Source organism: Schistocerca serialis, chromosome 4 (assembly GCF_023864345.2).
Source record: "Schistocerca serialis cubense isolate TAMUIC-IGC-003099 chromosome 4, iqSchSeri2.2, whole genome shotgun sequence".
NCBI lineage: Eukaryota > Metazoa > Arthropoda > Insecta > Orthoptera > Acrididae > Schistocerca > Schistocerca serialis.
Window position 1 is genome coordinate 601,221,716 of NC_064641.1, and position 23,039 is coordinate 601,244,754.

The 23,039-nt window shown below is 40.6% G+C and overlaps 1 long non-coding RNA gene across 1 annotated transcript in view; it reads left to right on the forward strand.

Annotated features, from left to right (window-relative positions):
• Positions 1-23,039, forward strand: part of LOC126475383 (uncharacterized) — a 111,620-nt gene that overhangs the window by 82,517 nt on the left and 6,064 nt on the right. The window contains exon 3 of the long non-coding RNA XR_007586713.1: positions 16,893-17,036. This is a non-coding gene — a long non-coding RNA (uncharacterized LOC126475383). The remainder of the gene's footprint in view (positions 1-16,892; positions 17,037-23,039) is intronic.

Here is a 23,039-nt window from a genome sequence, read left to right on the forward strand (position 1 = left end):
AGGTCGACCCTTTGGCCCCTCCTGTCTCTCTACGGGCGCATACACCGCATGTTGGCGTGCACCCTGATGCAGGTTTTCAGGCGTTTCCTAGCTCCCCTCGGTCCGAATGGCAGTGTGCGAGTGGCACAGCCTCGCCTGTTGTTAGGCTCCCCACCTCGTCGCATACGCCAACATGGGGTCCTCTCCACGGCGGGCGGAAGCCTTATGCCACAACTGTCCGCCGCTTTGCGGGGGAGGAATGTGATGCCACCGCCAGACACCACACTTGCTAGGTGGTAGCCTTTAAGTCGGCCGCGGTCCGTTAGTATACGTCGGACCCGCGTGTCGCCACTATCAGTGATTGCAGACCGAGCGCCGCCACACGGCAGGTCTAGAGAGACTTCCTAGCACTCGCCCCAGTTAGACAGCCGCCTTTGCTAGCGATGGTTCACTGACAAATTACGCTCTCATTTGCCGAGACGATAGTTAGCATAGCCTTCAGCTACGTCATTTGCTATGACCTAGCAAGGCGCCATTACCAGTTACTATTGATGCTGTAAAACATGTACCGTCAAGAGCGATGTTCACCAATTATGGATTAAAGTTAAGTATTCCAGAAGATACGTACGTTTTTTGCTAGTATAATTACCTTGTTCTGTTCCAGACCTCACGCCAGCCTGCGTGAGCTTAAACGCATGCCTTTCAGCTTCCTCATAGTGGGTTGGCCGTCTTGCCAATCACAACAGCCTGTACGCTTTTGTGCTGTACACATCCCTTCGCGTTCCTACTTCACTATCACATCGGAAGCAGTGGATATAGGAATGTTTAGGAGTGTGGAAATCTCGCGTACAGAGGTATGACAAGTGACACCAGATAACTTGACCATGTAGGAAGTCCGTGAGTTCCATGTAGCGCCCTATTCTGCTCTCTCACGATGTCTAATGACTACTGAGGTCGCTGATATGGAGTACCTGGCAGTAGGTGGCAGCACAATACACTTAATATGAAAAACGTAGGTTTTTGGGGGTGTCCAGATACTTTTGATCACATAGTGTATATATATATATCAAATGGTCAGCGTCGACCAAGTTGTTCTGTGGTGCAGGAAAAAGAAGCCATTTAACTAATGCTGTATTCCTTCGACGCCATATGGCCCTCTCTACGAGATACGCGTATGTTTCCGAGCTCCTCTGTGTAAAAGCATCCTGAAATTTCGGTACGACTGCTGTCCTTTAAGAGGTATATTCTAGTATTCGTTCTCTGCACTTCGGAAACTGTGAATATTTCGGTTGACAAGTTGGCATCTATAATCTCTCAAATGCTGTCTTATGTTTGAAATACCTACTAAATCACCTACACTAAATTGCTGTATATGAAGATCTAGCATTTTAATACGATTGGTTATCTATAATAAGCCTATTATCACAAACATCGATTGGTCTCATTTTTACTGTCTGATGTTTGGTTCGATCATACAGTTCAATTATTTGCGGGAGGATAACGATCCATTTGTATGAGCCACAAAGGTCGAATCACATCCACATTTTTGCTGTTACTGTTCTGTTCAGATGTTCCACATACTCGCCTTCAAGTGGGTGAACGTCGAGTAGTGATGTTCTCCATACCGCTCCATCATTGTCTTGAAATATCTATTGTAAAACTCGCCGCCACTATCAGTTTGAAGGTAGCCTGGGCTTTGATTCGTCCCTGTGTGCAGCAATCGCTCAAATACATGCGCGACATCCTTCTGTTTTCCCTTTCACGAGCAATGCCAGGCAAATTTAGAATAAGAGTCAATGACCATTAAAATATATTTGAACCCGTCATTCACACGTGAATATTCCCTCATGTCGACAAGATTCGCCTGCCACAGATCATCCAAACATTTAATCATAGCACATCTATGAGAGTATATTTTGCGTGCTGGTTTGATCAGTTCTCGAATTATAATCTCCGTAGTTGCTCGATGATACCTCTCTCTCTATGCTCAGAAATTACTGAAACAACTGCATTCGAATGAGCTGTATTATCTGTGGCAGTTGATGTCACAAGTAGTCGTAGCCGATCTATTAGAACATTGGGGTCGTCGCATATACATACTGCGCGAGTCGATGCTGAATATCAGTACCATCGCCGCTGCTATTTTTTTCACCATCTGGTATAGGTTTTATAATGGAATTTTATTTCAAATTGCTTTAGCTTTTCACATTATGCAGATCAGTCAAATGCAATATTTCACGAAACATTTCCAGATCTTTACGCTAATAATTTACAGCTTTTGTGGGTCTTAGGAAAATAAGGTTCAGTAGACCAGGTGTTCTCTGAAGCTATCTACCACCAACCTGTATTGTGTTCTCAGTTAAGTTTATAGGCTGTGTGCCCAGCATGTATGGTTTTACCCAGCTGACACCGAATACTTTGCCTATCCTAGCGTCACTGCGATGCTTAATGGAATCGGCAGTGGCATCATCGACAACACGTAATACTGCTGAGTTGACGGAGATTCTGTAATCGGCTTAAAGACTTCTCTTAGTTTTGCGCCTACTTCCAATGCTCTAACCTCAGCAGCCATAATTGCTCTCGAATAGTCTTTCATGCCTCGATGACTTTAAGCTTAGTCGACATCTCGCACCATGATGTTTCATATAAACACTCATCTTCTTACGCTGCTCTCCCTTCTAGGTAACAGCTATTTTCCCTTCAGTTAAGTCGTGTGCTTTCTTTTTGAATGTATTAACCCAGTCATTCGTTGTGTTGTTCAGTCCCAGTAGGGTATGACAATAAATCTTCAGTTCCTTGCGTATGCCCTCAACTTTACGTTTGAGAGTTTGAATTGTCGCGTCCTTGTACAAGTAAATGTTTTGTCTACGCACACCCATCCTATCAGACGGAGCTCCTGGCATGCGTGAAAATTTATCCATGGTGATGCATATACTGATGTATTCACTTCTTTCCATGGCTTCATATATAGTAACTCCTGGAAGTTCTGTCTCTACGTGCTACCAATCAGGTTTCTCAGGTTTCTTGTTTTATCAATAACGAGAAACCCATACTGTAATTCCAGTAATCTGCACATATCTTTACAAAATCATTGAACAACATATCGGTTCCTACATGAGCCTGGAAAATGTGTGTAAATTCAGGTTGGACTGTGAATGTTATAATTAGGTTTGCATTGTCCCTCACCAGCTGTTTTGGGATTCTGAAATGTATGTGAGCCAGATAAAATACATCAACAGCCATATAGCTACCAAAACAGAAATATCGTCGAATTTGATCTTGGTTTACCACAGCAACATCGTCAAATATAAACACTATGATTGACTTTACTTTTTCCGATGGAGAAGTACCACTGCTCTCACTGAATGTCATGTATGCCATACTATCTACTTCCTACACTATATCCCATAATAATTGGTATTTGGGCTGAAACTGCATTCCTGAAATACACGTACATGCTGAAGCGGATTCCATCTAGATGTGTTCGTAGCAACATGAGAACATTTGTCTTACCGTAGTTGGATGGACCTATAATCATTGCATGTGTGTTGTCTGGAAGGAACACACAATTCTTGTTCCAGTCCTCCTGCACACCGTTGCAGCTCGTTACTCACAACAAAGTTTGATGCTTCAACCACCCTGCCATGAGACCTTCTACGTAAGGTATTGGCATGCTATTGGTATTTATAGAAAATAATGAACACTATGCTCCATGAAGAGAAATTTTGAAATTCGTGGTAAGTACTATGGGACCAAACTGCCGTGGTTATCAGTCCCTAAGCTTACACATTACTTAATCTAACTCAGACTAAGGACAGCATACACACCCATTCCCGAGGGAGGACTCGAACCTCCGACGGAAGGAGCTGCGTTAACTGTGACAAGCACCAAAGAAGCTAGTACAGGCATGCGTATTCGAATACAGATATGTAAACAGGCGGAATGCGGCGGTGCTGTTGGCAACGCCTATATAAGACAATAAGTATCTGGCACAGTTGTTAGATCGGTTACTGCTGCTACAATGGCAGGTTATAAAGATTTAAGTGAGTCTGAACGTGGTTTTGTAGTCCGTGCATGAGCGATGGGACACAGCATCTCCGAGGTAGTGATGAAGTGGGGATTTTCCCGTATGACCATATCACAGGTGTACTGTGAATATCAGGAATCTGGTAAGACATCAAATCTCCATCACTGCGGCGAGAAAAAGATTCTGCAAGAACGGGACCAACGGCAACTGAAGAGAATCATTCAACATGAAAGAAGTGGGATCCTTCCACAAACTGCTGGCTATTTCAATGATGAGCCATCGATAAGTGTCAGCATGTGAACCATTCACCGAAACATCATCGATATGGTCTTTTGGAAGAAGGTCCACTCGTGTACCCTTGATGACTGCACGGCAAGGCTTTATGCCTCGCCTGGACCCGTCAACACCAACGTTAGACTGTTGACTGGAAACATGTTGGATGGTCGGACGAGTCTCGTTTCAAATTATATCGAGCGGATGAATGTGTACAGGTATGGAGAAAACCTCATGAATCCATGGACCCTGCATGTCAGCAGGGGACTGTTCAAGCTGGTGGAGGCTCTTTGTAGTGGTGTGGGGCGTGTGCAGTTGGTGTGATACGGGACCCCTGACATGCCTAGATACGACTTTTACAAGTGACACGCATGTAAATATCCTGTCTGGTAACCTGCATCCACTCATGTCCATAGTGCATTCTGACGGATTTTAACAATTACAGCAGGACACCTCACATGTCCAGAATTGCTACAGAGTGGCTCAAAGAACACTCTTCTGAGTTTGAACACTTCCACTGGCTACCAAACCATCCCAGAAATGAACATCATTGAGCATATCTGGGATGCCTAGCTACGTGTTGTTCAGAAGAGATCTACACCCACTCATACTCTTACAGATTTATGGACAGCCCTGCAGGATTCATGGTGTCAATTCCCTTCAGTACTACTTCAGATATTAGTTGAATCCATTCCACATTGTGTTGCAGTACATATGCATGCTCACAGAAGTCCTACACGATATTAGGCAGGTGCACCTGTTTCTTTGGCTCTTCATTGTATAACTACAGAGAAAATACTGGTAGCAATAACTTAATTTATATTCGGATTCCTTTTTCCTTGTAATTTAATGGAAACAGCATGCTGGATTTCACAAAGTAATATTTTGGTTGAAATTCATGATTTTCTGTTTTGTGTCCTAAAGTATGGAAGCAAGATAGATTAAGTAAGTGATTAGATAAAGCTAGGTTGTTTAGATTTAGGTAGAATGGAGATACACTATAATAACAAAGATGTGAAGTTTTCAAAAGGTAGCTATAAAACTATAGCTGTGCGTCTCTCCAAAGGGCAAGTTCAGAGCTCATCTATTGCGTGCAGTGCAACTAAAATAATTCTCTCGCCAAAAGTATTTAACCTAGCCACATCAGAATTTTATTACAGATACTTACCCCTGTGCTGATAGCACAATTAAATTGAGAGCTTCATTGACCTTCAGCGGATAAAGCAATTAATTATTTAGTAACTTGAAGTGGTGTTCTGCTAGCCCAGCGGCTAGTCAGGAAGCCAAATTTTGTCGGCTGCACCTTCGGCGGTCCGCACCGCGGCTATGTAAATAAGAGCGCTGCGAGCTAGAGTCAGGCCCCTGTTCTCTTCTAGATTTGTATCAGCGCTCACTCCGTGTCGGAAGCCGCATCGCATCTGTGCAGTTGCAAGGAACAGCCTTGGATGCCATATTATGTAACTCAGTATGCACGTAACAATGAGTTCGCATTGTGGTAAAGTGTTAATTGTGGAACGACTTCAGTGGTTTATTCTCAGTTTGCGTATGTCTTATTTTCACGTGTCGCAGGAGGACAGACCTATCATTACTAGCATGGCGTTTGATGAGTATTAACTTCAAATTTTGGCGAGCATTCACTTTGAACATTTACATCTATAACGGTTATTGAACAGTTCCGTTATCTATCGATAATAGGATCCGCGCAATAGACTCTGAACAGCTCTGATAGTAGAATTGCTAGGGTAAATATGTATCTGGAATTTTACGCTTTAACGTTTTTAGAATATAGTGAACATTGTTATAGTAAACTGCATTTTCTATGAATCCCACACATCCTAAATCCTCAGAGTAATGAACTTCAATGATCAATAACTTTATTTCTCCATCAGAGTGAACTTTAATTACATGCATCACGTTTTTGCTAATCACTTTCTGGTTGCCAACATTGTAGTTAGAGAGCCTGTGTTGAGAACGGCAACAATACAATAGAAATAAAAATTTCCACCTGCCGCCCCACAACCTCTACCCTGCCCTCCAATGACCTTTCACTTGACATCAATGAAGTCATAAGTGATGGTAAATGGCGGTGGCGTGGGGTCAGTAGAATGCACGCTACAGGGTGTATGGCTCGGAGCTGTCCTTGAAACAAACGATTTGTAGCGGTTCGTTGTGTCATACTGGTGCCAAGCCAGATTGCTGCTGTAGTTTGAATACTATGAGTCAGAGCCATACGCCAAACGTGACGGTCTTCCCTCTAAGCAGTGCCACATGGCCATTCAGACCCCAGTCTTCTGGCAACCGTACATTCCCGTGACCACCACTGCCAGCAATAATGTATAGTGACTACATTCCTGCCAAGTCTTTCTGCAATATCGCAGAAGGAACATACAGCTTCTCGTAGCCCAATTACATGGCCTTGTTCAAACTAAATGAGATGTTGGTAATGGTTACTACTGCTACTTTTATGAAGCTGGCGTGAATTTGAACAGATGCCATTTTTTAGATGTAAAAACACGCCTACGAATTTTCAAATGGTTCAAATGGCTCTGAGCACTATGGGACTCAACTGCTGAGGTCATTAGTCCCCTAGAACTTAGAACTACTTAAACCTAACTAACCTAAGGACATCACACACATCCATGCCCGAGGCAGGATTCGAACCTGCGACCGTAGCAGTCTCGCGGTTCCAGACTGCAGCGCCAGAACCGCGCGGCCACTTCGGCCGGCTACGAATTTTCGTTTATGTTGTAACCTCCCCACAAAAATTTTTTATTATAAGAAAATATAGCAATACTTAATAGAAATGGGGGCCAAGTGTAACCTCCCCACAAAAATTTTAAAAGAAAATAACGATACTAATTAGAAATGCTGATGGACATGGCTCTATGCGTAACCTGCCCACAATCAAATGTACTGACAATGGCAACAAATGTGAAATTCGCAATCTGACTCAATTATAAATCCTTCAAAAAATTAAAGTCCATTCAGTGACAAGAAAATTCAATTAAACCGAAATATCGGTCTTTGGCCCTGTGTAAAAACAATCAGAATTAAAGTCTTACCTCAGAATAAATGGATGTCACATATCTGCTCTTGTTGTTGCGCACCACTTGGAGGAACTACATTGCAAATAATAATATTCTCCTTTTTTTTGTAATTCTAGTGAAATTTTTCTTCAAAAAGAAGTGGAATGAAATGGGAAGTGCAACGAGATCTTTAGTTCAAAAAAATTAAACTTTTGAGAAAATGCTTTTGAAATAAAAAATTATTATTGAGAGACTTGTTGGAGAATAATTACAATAAATAAAATTTTTCATTATCTAATGATTATATTAATTAACAGTATACCTTATTCCTCATCTTGACCATTGTTGCCGACCGCCTACATCACACAACCGCACTGGGCTGCTACTACTGACCGACCGCTCTGCATGACGACTACAGACTGAGTACTGCTCTCAACTAGACAGAGCTACAGACTCGCAACGACTGACTGACTGCTACTCTGCATAGCGACAACTAACTCGCAAAGACTACTACTGACTGAGAACCGCTCGCAACACTCGCGCGGTCAAGCGTATACTCTCTGGTCACAGATGCTACAATGCCTCGCCATCGCTGCTGCGTTACATACGTGTTTCATAACCCTCCACTCGGGGGGCAAAAATTTGGCAGCGATGGTGAGTCATTTGGACTTGCCAAGCGCGGCAAAATTTTTCTTTAATTAACAAAATCCTACAACTTACAGAATATTTAAATGTTGTGCACACGCACTAAGTACAAAATATATCAGACAAGGACAAAATGTGAATACTAAACATAGTAGCAAATCAGAAAAAAGTATATACAAACTTTTTGACAGATAAAGTGCACAGGCACTGAAAAAATTCTTTAGCATATGCAGAACAAATAAACAGACTGGCAAGAATAATTAGATGTAGTACATAAAGTAAATGTTGTGCACACGCACTAAGTACAAAATATATCAGACAAAGACAAAATGTGAGTAAAAAACATAGTAGCAAATCAGAAAAGTATATACAAATTATTTGACAGATAAAGTGCACAGGCACTGAAAAAATTCTTTAGCATATGCAGAACAAATAAACAGACTGGCAAGAATAATTAGATGTAGTACATAAAGTAAATGTTGTGCACACGCACTAAGTACAAAATATATCAGACAAAGACAAAATGTGAATACTAAACATAGTAGCAAATCAGAAAAAAGTATATACAAACTTTTTGACAGATAAAGTGCACAGGCACTGAAAAAATTCTTTAGCATATGCAGAACAAATAAACAGACTGGCAAGAATAATTAGATGTAGTACATAAAGTAAATGTTGTGCACACGCACTAAGTACAAAATATATCAGACAAAGACAAAATGTGAGTACAAAACATAGTAGCAAATCAGAAAAGTATATACAAATTATTTGACAGATAACAAAGTGCACAGGCACTGAAAAAATTCTTTAGCATATTCAGAACAAATAAACAGACTGGCAAAAAATATTATGTTGACAAGTGTACATGCACTGAAAAATGTCTTTAGCATTTTCACAACAAATAAACATAATGGCAAAAAAAAATTCATGTCCAAAGTGCACATGCACTGAAAAATGTCTTTAGTATTTTCACAACAAATAAACATAATGGCAAACATCATGTCGACCAGTGACATAAGTGTACTCACACTGGAGTTTAGCGAATCGAAAAATGTATAACCTATGAACATAAATGATGTTACCAAAAAAAATTTTTTTTTTTATGTGACAAGAATCAGGATAGGAAAGGGAAGGATTGCATCACGGTTGTAGCACTTTAGATTGCACACAGCTGCTCTGAAAGTCCATATCTTTCCACAGTAGTACAACACCAAGTGACACAACTTGAAGTTCTTTTCCCATCAGAATTTATCAGTGTAGCCAAGACACTGAACTGTCGTAGTAATGTTCCATGTTTTCATTTTGGCAGTACATTACGTACACCAAACAGTGGGACCATAATAATGTCTTCATCGCTCATGGTGGTGGACAGCATGTCGTGTCAACACCACACTCTTACAAGGCACACCAACGTAGAATTAGTGCAAAACCAAATATAGTGCTCCATGATCACTGGGATAAACAGGACAAATGGACATTGCAGTAATTCAGGGTAGTCAGCTTATGAGGTGAAGGACATCAAGTCACATAATATTGACAATTACAGTCTTCATTGATAGTTCGTGGCATTCATAGCCCAGTTATTGAACATTTCTGTACCAAGTATGTAGTATTACAGAAAAATGTTCATTAATTGTTTTACATAGAATCAGTAGCCTTCTTTTCCTGGTTACAAAATATTATGAAATAATCGCATTCTTTTCAGTTACAGAGTATAATTAAGAATCATTAACCTTCTCCTAATTACAGTTAATTAATCATTTGTCATTCCAATCTATTAAGAATCATTAGCCTTCTTCTAATTACAAAGCATTATTAAACAATCACATTTATTTCCAATTACAAAGTATGAACATTGAAAACAAGAGTTAATTAATGGCATAATTAATAACAATTTCGTTGATTGACATTAATTATTGGCACTCAGTGGCCATCAAGTATTGAATAGAATAAAACATAGTTCATCATTCAGTATTATTCAGATCATTACAAAGTCATTATTAAAAATCAGTTAATTACAGTCAAATCATTAGTAATCACAGGCATTACAATAAACAGTGGCAGTTATTAGCTAGTGACAAAGCATTATTTTGAATATAGTCTCATTAAGAGGTCATTACTCGAGTGACATGCTATTCAGAGTTGATCAGTATTATTCAGAATTATCATAAACTAGTGACATTATGTGGGACTGGTAATACATTTTTTTTTTGGTAGCAATGCATTGCGTTGGGATCGATAATTAATTGCTGAGGCATAATACTTTTTGCTTTTGACCTATTGCTGCAAATGAGGATAGGTAACGTCATTCGTCATGAGTCAGCTGTAGCAAGATTATGTAACAAGGCAGTACATGTGATCACATTTATAAATGATAAACACAAATGGGTAAAAAATATAAAAATGCAAGTACTAGAACAGGTATAATAAGTAACAGGTTTAGTAAGTGTCATGAAAAACTTCTCCTGGAAAATATACAAAAACGGATTATTGACCTGAAAGAAGAAACGCACACTATGCTGAAAAGTAGTGAACTTCGAATTAACAAGTAGTGAAATGTGTATAAAATGTGTTCCATAGCTGTCCTTTCCAAAACTTTCAGTCATCCTACTATGCAATGTAACACCTGCTGTCAAAGCAAACCGCAACAAATACTTAAATAACTACGTGGCATAAAGAAAAAAACTTCATTATCCATATCATCATAACTTCACCATTATCATCACCTGTAAAGAAAAACTTCATTATTCATAATACCATTTCCTTCATCATTATTCATCAGTATTCACTATCATCTGCAAAAAATCACTTCATTACTCATTACCTAACTATTCCTTATCTCTAGCATATTTCATCACTAAAAATAAGATGTGTAGTTCTCTCTGACAGCCTGCATCAATCACCTTGTATTCTGAAAGAAAAAAATTAGTTAAGACTGCTATTCTGTGATGAGTATAGTATAGTCTTGTTAATGCTTGTTAATCCTGATCCCTTTACTCTTCCTCATAAAGTTATTGCATCTCCTTTCGTTTATTCCGTAGGTGAAATTCCCATTTATGTTAAATTTATTTCTTAGAATCATCATTCCTTTCTGAAATTGATGAACAAAGATTAATGTCTTGCATTTAAATCCTATACCCACTAAATAATGACTGGTTTATGGTGACACAATTAACCATACAGCATAACATGACAGAAAACGTAATATGTCCAAGACATTGACAGTGTTCGGATGCGAAAAAATGTACACAGAATAATACAATGCAGTAGCAAAAAAATGTGAAACAGTCACGATGTTGAGATGTCATAAGGCAAAAAAAAAATGTCAAAGTCGACTGGTGTGTGTTATATCTTAACTATTTCATAGTGCATACAAACAAAACTGGAGTACAATCATATACACAAAAAAATGGAAAATGTGCACGGTCTGATGTGTAACGACAAGAAAAGCGACCTGCTAACCTTACCTTGCCGGGCACTTGCCAAGAAAAAATACGATAATCATCAATAAGTAGTCACATAAATATAATTGCAGAAATAGTCGTAAATGTGTAAATTCATCTGGAAAAATATGCACGGTCTGATGTGTAACGACAAGAAGAGCGACCTGCTAACCTTACCTTGCCGGGCACTTGCCAAGAAAAAAAATACGATAATCATCAATAATTAGTCAGGTGAATTAATTGCATTAGTAAATGGCATCATAGTGTGTTGAATCATACAGTGGTTTCACTCAATAAACGGTTTAATGTTTGAGATATGGTGATTGCCTTTCGATTTTCTGGTTCTCAAAGTTTCGACGTGTACAACATTGGGGTGAGGGATGCTGCGAATCCGATACGGACCTGCGTATAGAAGTTCAAATTTACTGCACTTACCTTTTAATTTGCTGGATAAATAGTGTGTACGTACTAATATCTTCTGTCCAACGTGAAAGTCGCGGCGTGTACAAACCTGTTTTTGCTGTCTTCTCCGGCGCTCTGCGGCACGTTTGATGTTGTTCAGCGCAATGTCAATTATTTCGTGGTGTCGTAGGCGACGATTTTTGGGGAATTCTATTAATTCTTTAATTTTGTTCGGTGGTTCAACGTTTTTCAGTATAACAGTCGGAGATAGCATAGTGGATTCATTTGGAATGGAATTAATTACATCTTGGAATGAGAGTATGTGTGTATCCCAATCAATATGTCTTTTGTGGCAGTATATTCTGCACAGCTTACCAATTTCCTTCATTAATCTTTCACAAGGGTTCGAAGAAGCGTGGTACTTGGATATATAGATCGGAGAAATGTTTCTAGCTCGTAACATGCGTGTCCATACACTACTACGAAATTGAGATCCATTATCAGAAATTACTTTCATTACATGCCCTACATGAAATAGAAAATGTTTTACAAATGCTTTCGAAACAGTTTTAGCAGTAGCTTTGCGTAACGGAGTGAAAGTAACAAATTTTGAAGTGAGTTCAACAGCGACAAAGATGTAGCAAAAACATGGTAGTGAGGTCGGACATGTTCTTTTGTGTTCCGATTCTACTTTGTTACTATCCGTAATAGTTTGCACGTGTCAAAATTAATCATTTGCTGAAAAACATTTGTTTGTGTTTTGTGAGTGTCGTAAATTGGTAGTGACAGCAGAAGACAACACAGCTGACGGACAGAAGCATTAGCTCGCGCAGCTGACCAAAGCATGTGAAAAAAAAAGAATACTATGTCTCGTAATGACGACGAAATGAAATTTTCAAATGCAACTTGTTGAATGTACATGACGCTGAAATTTGCTTTGCAGAAGTTGGTTGCGATGTCTTGCTGATTGTTGCCGAGAGAACGCGATAGTGCGTCTGCTATAACATTTTGTGTGCCGGGAATATGAACAATCGTAAAATTAAATTCTTGTAAATATAGTTTCCATCTACTTAATCTGTCGTGAGTAAATTTAGCTGAAAGCAAAAAATTGTATAGCTCTATGGTCTGTGTAAACGGTGGTATGTCTGCCATAAAGAAAGTGCCGAAATCTCGTAAAAGCCCATACAACACATAATGTTTCCAGTTCTGTAACGGAATAATTTCGTTCAGCAGGTGACAAAATGCGACTTGCAAATGCGATGTTTTTAATTACTGTAGAACCATCTTCTTCAATTTCCTGAAAAATATGTACACCTAAAGCGGTGTTAGAGCTGTCAGTGGCAATGGAAAAATTTCTAGTAAGATCTGGGTGCGATAATAGTGGAGCATTCAACAAAGCATGCTTCAAATAACATTCTCGTGAGCAAAATTCTGCTTGTCAAAAGTAATGTTTGCGTTACTGTAGTATGCAATCTGTGCTGTATCTGGTTAAATTCTATCGTACGTGTTATTATTTACGGGAGAATGTTGTGGCATATCCACTGTATGAACTGTTCTGTTATTTCATACTGACGTGTTACGCTATGGATGACACCTATTGTCTGGATCATTCATGATAATGTGTTGTTGCTAATGTTCTTGCTGCTGAAAAGATCGACTGTTATTAAATGTACGCTGAAAATTGTGCTCATCATTTTTACGTCTGTCATGATAGTAATTTCTATACGGCGCATAGCGATGCGAGTTGAAATAGTGTGTTGTCTGTACGTAGTTATTTCTTTGCTGCCATGCGTTACTATTTGTTGGGGCTGGGACTATACGTGCACGCGGCGAAACATTAAAGTTTGGTTGACCTTGTAGACTGCATTGTTGGTTACGTATGCTAAGCGGTTGACTTTCATGCTATTGTGGTGAAAAACATCTATTGTTACTAAAAAAATGCGTTTGCTGTTAATTTTACTTTTACACATACTGATGATTACGATTTTATCTGTGATTAAAATTACGGCGGTACTGGAGTGCCTACTGAAAATTGTCACATTCGGTAAAAGATTTGTCGTATCCGGTTTTCATTACATACGTTTCTTAATACTAGGTAGAGCAATAGTTAAAGAGCAGTTTGGATAGATATAAAGGATAGTAGAAGAGAAGGCAGCAGTGCAGAAAACTAAAGATGAAACAGCACTACTACAGCTCGGGGCCCTATGCTCGCTACGGCACATATTCATTAAAGCGTAATGAATCCCCTGAGGTCATTTACGCACTGCAAATAAATTTTAGCTTTTGCGTTGTACGCAATAGCGGTAAAATTCCAAAAGCAAATTGCTGTATTCTTGCTAATTCTAGTTTCATCATTATAGGCAATGCTGTTGTAAATACAAAAATAAATTGTCGCATCTGGTTCAAAGCTAGCTTTTGCATTACAGGTAATAGCGGTGAATGTACAAAGATAAATTGTCGTATACAGTGCAAAGCGTGTGCCTGTACGCTGTCATTATTAAATTCCTTAGATTTTCTTACAAATGCAAATTGCTCGAAATCTACGTTCTCGTCACTTAGTTTGATAATACGTTCAGGTTTGTGTGAAAGTCTGTTTGTCTGTGTGATTTCGGATTTCAAGTTGCGTAGCTTTTCAGATTTTAAGTCGCGTGGCTTTTCGGATTTTAAGTCGCGTAGTTGCTGTAAATTGTTCACATTATACACGCTGCGTAAGTCTGACAAATGCTCGCAACGTGGCGGATTCTGTGACGTATTGGTGACTGAAATAATTGTTAATTCTGTTACTTTAATACTTTCGTCAATCTGGTTATTGTGTCGTTCACTTTTCTCGTCAACTTCCGTATTCGGAGTGTATGAAACTTCCACTGACTCTAAATTAACTTCGTCGCGAATCTGTACTTCGTTTTTAGGGCATTGTTCGGTGACTGCATTAATTTCGTGTATCTGTGTTGCGTTTGCTGAACATTGTTCAGTGACTGCATTAACTTCGTCTTTATGTAATTCTGTTGTGCTTACATGTGTACTATTTAATTCTTGTGCAACAGTGCCAACTTTTTCATTACTGTTATTAGCACAAGTCTTAGTATCCACACGTAATTGTCCTTTACTGTCCTGACATTGCACGGTAACAGCTGTAATCTGCTCACTAACTTGTTTGTTCCATTCTTTAAGGTCGTCTTGTTTTTCGTTTGTGAAATCGACACTTTTATCAATTGTTTCGCTAAGTTGTTTGTAATGGCTGTCGACACCCTCATCTACCTGCCTGCAATGGTTGTCAAAACCTCCATTAAGTTGTTTGAAAAAATTATTCATCATTTCCCTCCGCTGTTTGTACTGTTCCCTAAGTTGTTTGAAATTTTCATTCTGTTGTTTACTCTCTTCCCTAAGTTGTAGCAGTATTGCCATAATTGGATCCGAGCCAAATTTACCATTTCTATTATCTGTACTGTTCAATAGTGGATCTGGAATTGTTTCACTTTCTGTAACCATTTGGTCATTTTGAAATTTACAAAAAGGTTTGTCAGTCAAATGTATATTATCAGTCATTGTTTCGGAATTAAATACATCTGTCCTACTTTGTGTGATCTGTTCATTTTCATTAGACAGATTTGACTGTACATTACTTGAATTTTCCAAATCGGGTGTGTTAAGCTCTACAGCGCTCATTACCATAGAGCATTCTGCGTCATCAATTGTCGTCAAGTTAACAGACGAGACAATTGAGTTCGTTTGTTCATCATTAAGGTGAAAGTCATCATTAGTGGTTGGAATGCACTGATTGTTAGTGAACGCAGGATTGTCATCATTACGTTGCGTATCACAATTACTATCGGTCACGTTGTTTAAGTCGGTAATTTCATTCACAATACTTCGCGATACACTATTCACAGTCTTTCGCGGCATTTTTACAATAGTCAAAATTTTTCACAAAACAAATAAGCACAATGCAAAAGCAACACACAAATACAACAAAGCAGTAAATTGCCGTTGACCTGTAGAAAGAAAGTCACAATATTATTAAAAGCGTTGCGCCAAATCCTAATTATCTAAGCAAATAAGAGCAGATATCTGACTGTCGCTCAAAAGACTCTCAACGAAATACGATCCTGGACTGGGTGTCGCCAAGTGTAACCTCCCCACAAAAATTTTTTATTATAAGAAAATATAGCAATACTTAATAGAAATGGGGGCCAAGTGTAACCTCCCCACAAAAATTTTAAAAGAAAATAACGATACTAATTAGAAATGCTGATGGACATGGCTCTATGCGTAACCTGCCCACAATCAAATGTACTGACAATGGCAACAAATGTGAAATTCGCAATCTGACTCAATTATAAATCCTTCAAAAAATTAAAGTCCATTCAGTGACAAGAAAATTCAATTAAACCGAAATATCGGTCTTTGGCCCTGTGTAAAAACAATCAGAATTAAAGTCTTACCTCAGAATAAATGGATGTCACATATCTGCTCTTGTTGTTGCGCACCACTTGGAGGAACTACATTGCAAATAATAATATTCTCCTTTTTTTTGTAATTCTAGTGAAATTTTTCTTCAAAAAGAAGTGGAATGAAATGGGAAGTGCAACGAGATCTTTAGTTCAAAAAAATTAAACTTTTGAGAAAATGCTTTTGAAATAAAAAATTATTATTGAGAGACTTGTTGGAGAATAATTACAATAAATAAAATTTTTCATTATCTAATGATTATATTAATTAACAGTATACCTTATTCCTCATCTTGACCATTGTTGCCGACCGCCTACATCACACAACCGCACTGGGCTGCTACTACTGACCGACCGCTCTGCATGACGACTACAGACTGAGTACTGCTCTCAACTAGACAGAGCTACAGACTCGCAACGACTGACTGACTGCTACTCTGCATAGCGACAACTAACTCGCAAAGACTACTACTGACTGAGAACCGCTCGCAACACTCGCGCGGTCAAGCGTATACTCTCTGGTCACAGATGCTACAATGCCTCGCCATCGCTGCTGCGTTACATACGTGTTTCAATGTCTCACAACTCCTCCTTGGTGTTGCGATTTTTTTGTCCATGAGTGTATTTTTCTTATTACAACTGTTGTCAGGAAGACTGCTAAAGATCATGATGGTGGGCAACCAAAAGGCTGCAGCCAGTGCCAAAGCACCATAACAACACACTTCTGAAGAGGGAAAGGAAGTAGATGGATAGAAGACCGGGCGCTAAAGATTCAACAGGGACAACAGCAGATGTGAGTAGCTGCAGGAGCTTTTCCACTCATTGAATCTGTACGTTCTATAGCCTTGTAAACATACAGCCTTGTATCCTTGATCCATCTGTCGAGTGTAGACTCAGTTGTAGTGTTTATCAGTGGCTTGAGGACCGAGACTCTGACGCCAATAGCTTGTATGCAACGTAATTTGCAAGGACATTCAGCCCCTTCACCGAGTCGTACGATGTAATTTGGCGAGTTTGCCGTCGAAAAGGTCGTTACGCAAGCCAGTGCCGGAAATGTGCCTGGCTTAGACGTGGGAAACAGTGAGTGCCAAGAGGATTTAGGAACAGGCTGAAGTAATTATACGTTTCGCTTTTGTAATGCAGAATGAGAGCTGTAAACAGTTAAAGTTCATATAACAGTTAGAGAAGTTTTTACATTAGACTCCGATTATATGTGTTTAGCAGTAGGGCAGACGTAACCAGTGGTAGCTCAGCACTGACCAAGTACAGCATGGTTTAAGTGTCTCAACAGAATCGAATGGTTCAGATTTTCTCTCTTCACACTGTGTGACTGACTCAAAGCATCAATATGCTTAGGCAGCACATGGACTGACGTGTCATATACGTGGCGACCTGAGCTAAACGTAAACGTTCGGCACAAGCCAACGGCATTCCACCCATTCGATCCAGCAGATGAATAGCGCACCAGTTACGTGGGCAGATTTGAACAACATTTTACTGCACACAGAAATTCAAGTGATGTAACTAGACGTGTATTTCTCTTGTCTTGTGCTGGTGCTTACGTGTAGGGACTGGTCCTAAAGTCTTTCCAAGATAAAGACACTTGTGGCAAGATATAAAGGACGGTTTAGATGAATATTTTCATAGAGAACCTCTCATGTTTCAGTGGCGCTTACAAGGAGCCGGACCAATCGTTTAAAGAACGGGTTGCTGCTTTGCGTGGCCTTACTCGTAGCTGTCGTTTCCAGAGTGAAAAGAAAGATTATGCTTCCTGAGAGGGTTTTCGTTCAGTCCTTTCAAATATAAGAAAATGCGTGTTTTTCTCACCAGATGCATTTCGCTTTATTGAAGTAAAGCATCAGTGGTCCATAAATACATTTACAATCTGATTTGTTTTTAAGATCGAAAAACAGTTCATTAACAACTGGTTGGTTTTTCCTTACAGTGATTTCTCGCCTACATCAGGAAATGCTGTCTACTAGCTCTTCTTTGGTTTCTTTCTTCGTTAGTCACTGACACTTGATGTCTTACAATTAGGGTTGGGATAAATTTAAGGAAAACATATGGAAGAAGGACCCTCCCAAGGCGGGAGGTCATCAAACTGGCTTAGCTTGACTATGGTGTACTATGTGGGTCTTGCTCATGGTTAAATCCTTGACCAAAAAATTAACCAGCCCCAGAATCTTAACAATAGAACACGAACCAATAAAGTTGGGGTTGAACTTGCTTGGAATTCTTGTGTGATGGTCTGGATAGATCTCTGCCTATTACACATTACGACCCTCTTCAACTATCGGCGATCTCTGTCAGTCAAAAGACGAGGACAGCCCGTATGCTTTTGTGCTGTAGATGTCCCTTCACGTTCCCACTTCACTATCACATCGGAAACAGTGGACCTTGGGATGTTTAGGATTGTGGAAATCTCGCGTACAGACATGGGACACAAGTGACACACGATCACCTGACCAGGTTTGAAATCCGTGAGTTCCGTGTAGCGCCCCACTCTGCTCTCTTATGATATCTAATGACTACTGAGGTCGCTGCTATGGAGTACCTGGCAGCAGGTGGCAGCGCAATGTACCTAATATGAAAAAGGTATGTTTTTGGGGATGTCCGTATACTATTGATCACATAGTGTATCTTTGCTAAGTTGTTGTACAGACCAGCCACCAACGAACTGCAGAAGTAACGAAAGGTGGAGGGGACTAATTCAAGAGGCAAGAAAGTCCTGAATTGCATGGGTTCACCCACTTGTTTACACAATATACCATTTCTCAAAGAAAACCTCAGCATCTGCTTTTCAGACAACAATCGCTCCTAATCATTCTCATCAACATATCCTGGACCTGCTTAATTTTGAGGTCAGCAGATAATTGGAGCACTTTGTTCAGAACAGTGCAAGCAAGATCAACAGAGCCATGGGCTCTATCTCCGTCAGTGGTATCTTCCTGCTCAAACATGCGGCTGAATGCCTCAGCTAACTGATTTTCAGAGCATTTAACGTGGCGTACCTTAAAATGAAACGCCGAAATCCGGACCGCCCACATCGCGATTCTAATGGTTTTTCTGGGCCTGGCCAGGACCCAACTTAACGTTTGATTATCGGTCCCCAAATCGAACTCCCTACGTTCCAGATAGAACTGGAATTTGTCTAGGGCTAACAGAATGGCTAGCGCCTCACACTCATACACAGAATGATCAACCTTGGCGCTGAGCAGTCTTCTTGACGCAAAATCTAAAGAGCGTCTTTGACCTTGAACCTGCTGGAGGAGAACTGCAGCAATCCCTGCATTGGACACATCGTTTGCGCAACAAATCTCTTGCCGATGTCAGGCACAGCCAACAGTGTGTGGTTCATGATGGCGGTTTTAATAGCTTGAAAGACACACCATTGGCTTTCACCCCAATCAAAATGGTTCAAATGGTTCAAATGGCTCTGAGCACTATGGGACTTAACATCTATGGTCATCAGTCCCCTAGAACTTAGAACTACTTAAACCTAACTAACCTAAGGACAACACACAACACCCAGCCATCACGAGGCAGAGAAAATCCCTGACCCCGCCGGGAATCGAACCCGGGAACCCGGGCGTGGGAAGCGAGAACGCTACCGCACGACCACGAGATGCGGGCCCAATCAAAATGTTCTCACTTCCTGGACAGATTATTAAGAGGGGCAGCAAGTTGAGCAAAACTGGAAACGAATCTGCAGAAAAGTTGGCCATTCCAATAAACCTAGCTGCCTCTTTCCTAGTTCTACGTTGGGAGAACTTTTTCAACTCTTTCGTTCGCTCTTTATCGATACTAATGCCATCCTCAGAGACCAGATGACCCAAAAATGAAACCTGACGCCTGGCACCGACAATACCTGTCTAAGATGGGAAAGGTGTTCCTCAAATGAACCACTATGAATGATCACATCATCCAGATAGTTAAATACACAGGAAAACTTTAAATCCCTGAAGATATGGTCCAACAAACGACAGAAAACAACAGCTCCTATGGCCAACCCAAACAGTACCCTATTCAACTGTTAGATATTCCAGTCAGTGCAAAAGGCCATGACGTGCTTAGATTTTTTGGTAAGAGGGATTTGATAATAGGATTGATTCAGGTCAAGCTCAGTGAACCACTTACCCCCAAAGAACCATATAAAACAGTTGTGAAGATTGGGCAAGGGGACTGACTATAAAAGAGACTTTTTATTGAGCAGCCGATGATCCATGTCCGGCATATAGTCCTGACCCTGAGCCTTGGGGCAAGAAGAACGGGTGAGGCGTAAGGAGAAGCAGAAGGCCTGATCACGCTATCCTGCAACATCCTGGCCAGCTTATGCCTCAAGTTTTCATTTTAGGGGGGGGGGGGGCGAAAGTCGACAAGGAGATTGCCGAACAGGAGTATCATCAGATGTATATCATACTGGCTCACATTAGTCACTACTTGCTTATTAGACGAAACATCAGGAAACTCCCCTGACAGACTCAACAAATGTGTGGCCTGCTCCAATTGAAGATGAGCCACATCAAATTCTCCGATCTCTCAACTTACAAAATTATTCAAACTCGAATGGCAACAAGAGCAGAGGGCTGTTTCTGTATCTGGCGAAAATTAAAGAAGCCATGACTAGCAAAATCGAGGAGCAACCTGGTTCTCTGAATAAAACTGCAGCCAAACAGCAAATTAACTGATAGGTTCTTTACCACCAGGAGAGTAACCAGCCAGGAGAAATTGCAAATGAACAAGCTATCACACACTTCCGCAACCAGAGGCAACTCTTGTCCACTGGCCACACATCTCAGAGCAGGGCACATGAGAGATACTTCCTGGCAGATTAAAACTGTGTGCCCGACCGAGACTCGAACACGGGACCTTTGCCTTCCGCGGGCAAGTGCTCTACCATCTGAGCTACCGAAGCACGACTCACGCCCGGCACTCACAGCTTTACTTCTGCCAGTATCTCGTCTCCTATCTTCCAAACTTTACAGAAGCTCTCCTGCGAACCTTGCAGAACTAGCACTCCTGAAAGAAAGGATATAGTGGAGACATGGCTTAGCCACAGCCTGGGGGATGTTTCCAGAATGAGATTTTCACTCTGCAGCGGAGTGTGCGCTGATATGAAACTTCCTGGCACATTAAAACTGTGTGCCCGACCGAGACTCGAACTCGGGACCCGAGTTCGAGTCTCGGTCGGGCACACAGTTTTAATCTGCCAGGAAGTTTCATATCAGCGCACACTCCGCTGCAGAGTGAAAATCTCATTCTGGAAACATGAGAGATAATTTTCACAAATTGGCCACCTCCAGATACTACTTACAGTCAGGTAACAAGACAGAACTACCAGAGTCCAATAATCCACACAAAGGCTTCTATATGACACAGGTGCAAACATGAGGGAGGGACGACCTTGTCCTAGATGAATACATGCACACCAAGGGGTTGACCTTCTCATACATCTATACATCTACTAATCGTCCTCCCCCCTCCCTGTCACCAGCTGTTAGCCCTCTGGGCCCTCACAACCGGGCACTTCTACAAGACAGTCGTGTGCGATCGTGAATTAAATTTGAGAGGGTGTTTGTCACTTCTGAATACTGAAAGCATCAGTGCCGAACTTACATCTACCCTATGCTGCTTATCAGCAAAAGATAGGGCCTCAATAGAATCTAGTTCCAACAATTCATCAAAGTTGTTGGGATGACGAGCAACACCAAACGTGATCGACCCTTGGGGGGCATGTCCTCTAAAATTACAGAAATGCTATCAGATTCGGTAAGTCGTACCAAGGTCTAACACAGCTGTGCGCAATCACTCCAAATATTGGCTCAATGTCACCGAGGATTCCTGTACCTGTCAGTAATACTTCTATTCAAGTGTATTGTGCATACACATTGACAACCTTCTGCCTATTATAAGAGTCCTAAGCCGCCCTATACAGCCCTGATGTCTCAAGATTTCTGAGACCCAAGTACCATATATCCCTTTAGCTAAAGAATAAAGCAAGAATGCGTAAGGCAACAGCAGGAAACACAAACCACGCAAGCAGCCACAAGATTCGTTTCACTTGATTTAAACTACCAACAGCTGATTCTGAAATGCTGGTCAGGAAGCACATAATCGGATTGGGTAACTTAGCAGAGTGATCAGATTGCTAACTACCTAGACTTTGGACCTCAGAGTGCTTATCGTCGAGTTGATTACAGCTTAAAACTTCCTGCCTGAGCCTACATCCTCACTTTCTGAACTCACATATGCCGTCCTAATCCCTTGCCCAATCACTTAACTGCTTAACTAACAGGGATAAAGCAAGGATTTTCAGTCTCTCTTGATCGTTAAGCTTGACACAGCTCAAGTCCAACAAATGGTTCCCTAAATGTGCCAGAATGTTTGAATCCCACCGACTGGTTTAGTTGTGGGTTCGCTATCCTCCAGAAAGAAGAGATGTGGCTGCACGCCATCTAACGCAGCGGAAATGTTTGGAAGAAAGGCACCTATCTCCATGATGATATCCAACAAAAGACTAAGTGGCCTGTCCAACGCCACACGCAACCTGGTCGCCAATTCTGGGACACTACCTTCGGTTGGAAGTTGACATATTCGCAGTTCATGCTGCAAGAACTCCTTTTTCAGAAGCAAAATTCTGAGACACCGCCAAGAACCCGTGATAAATAAAAGCCCCTTTAAAACAATGACAGTGTATGAGCACTATACCTTAAAAAGATATTACCATAATAATCACAAGAAAGGACAAGTGATGTCAAAGAGTAGATAACTAACCCCTCCCCCTCACCACCACCAC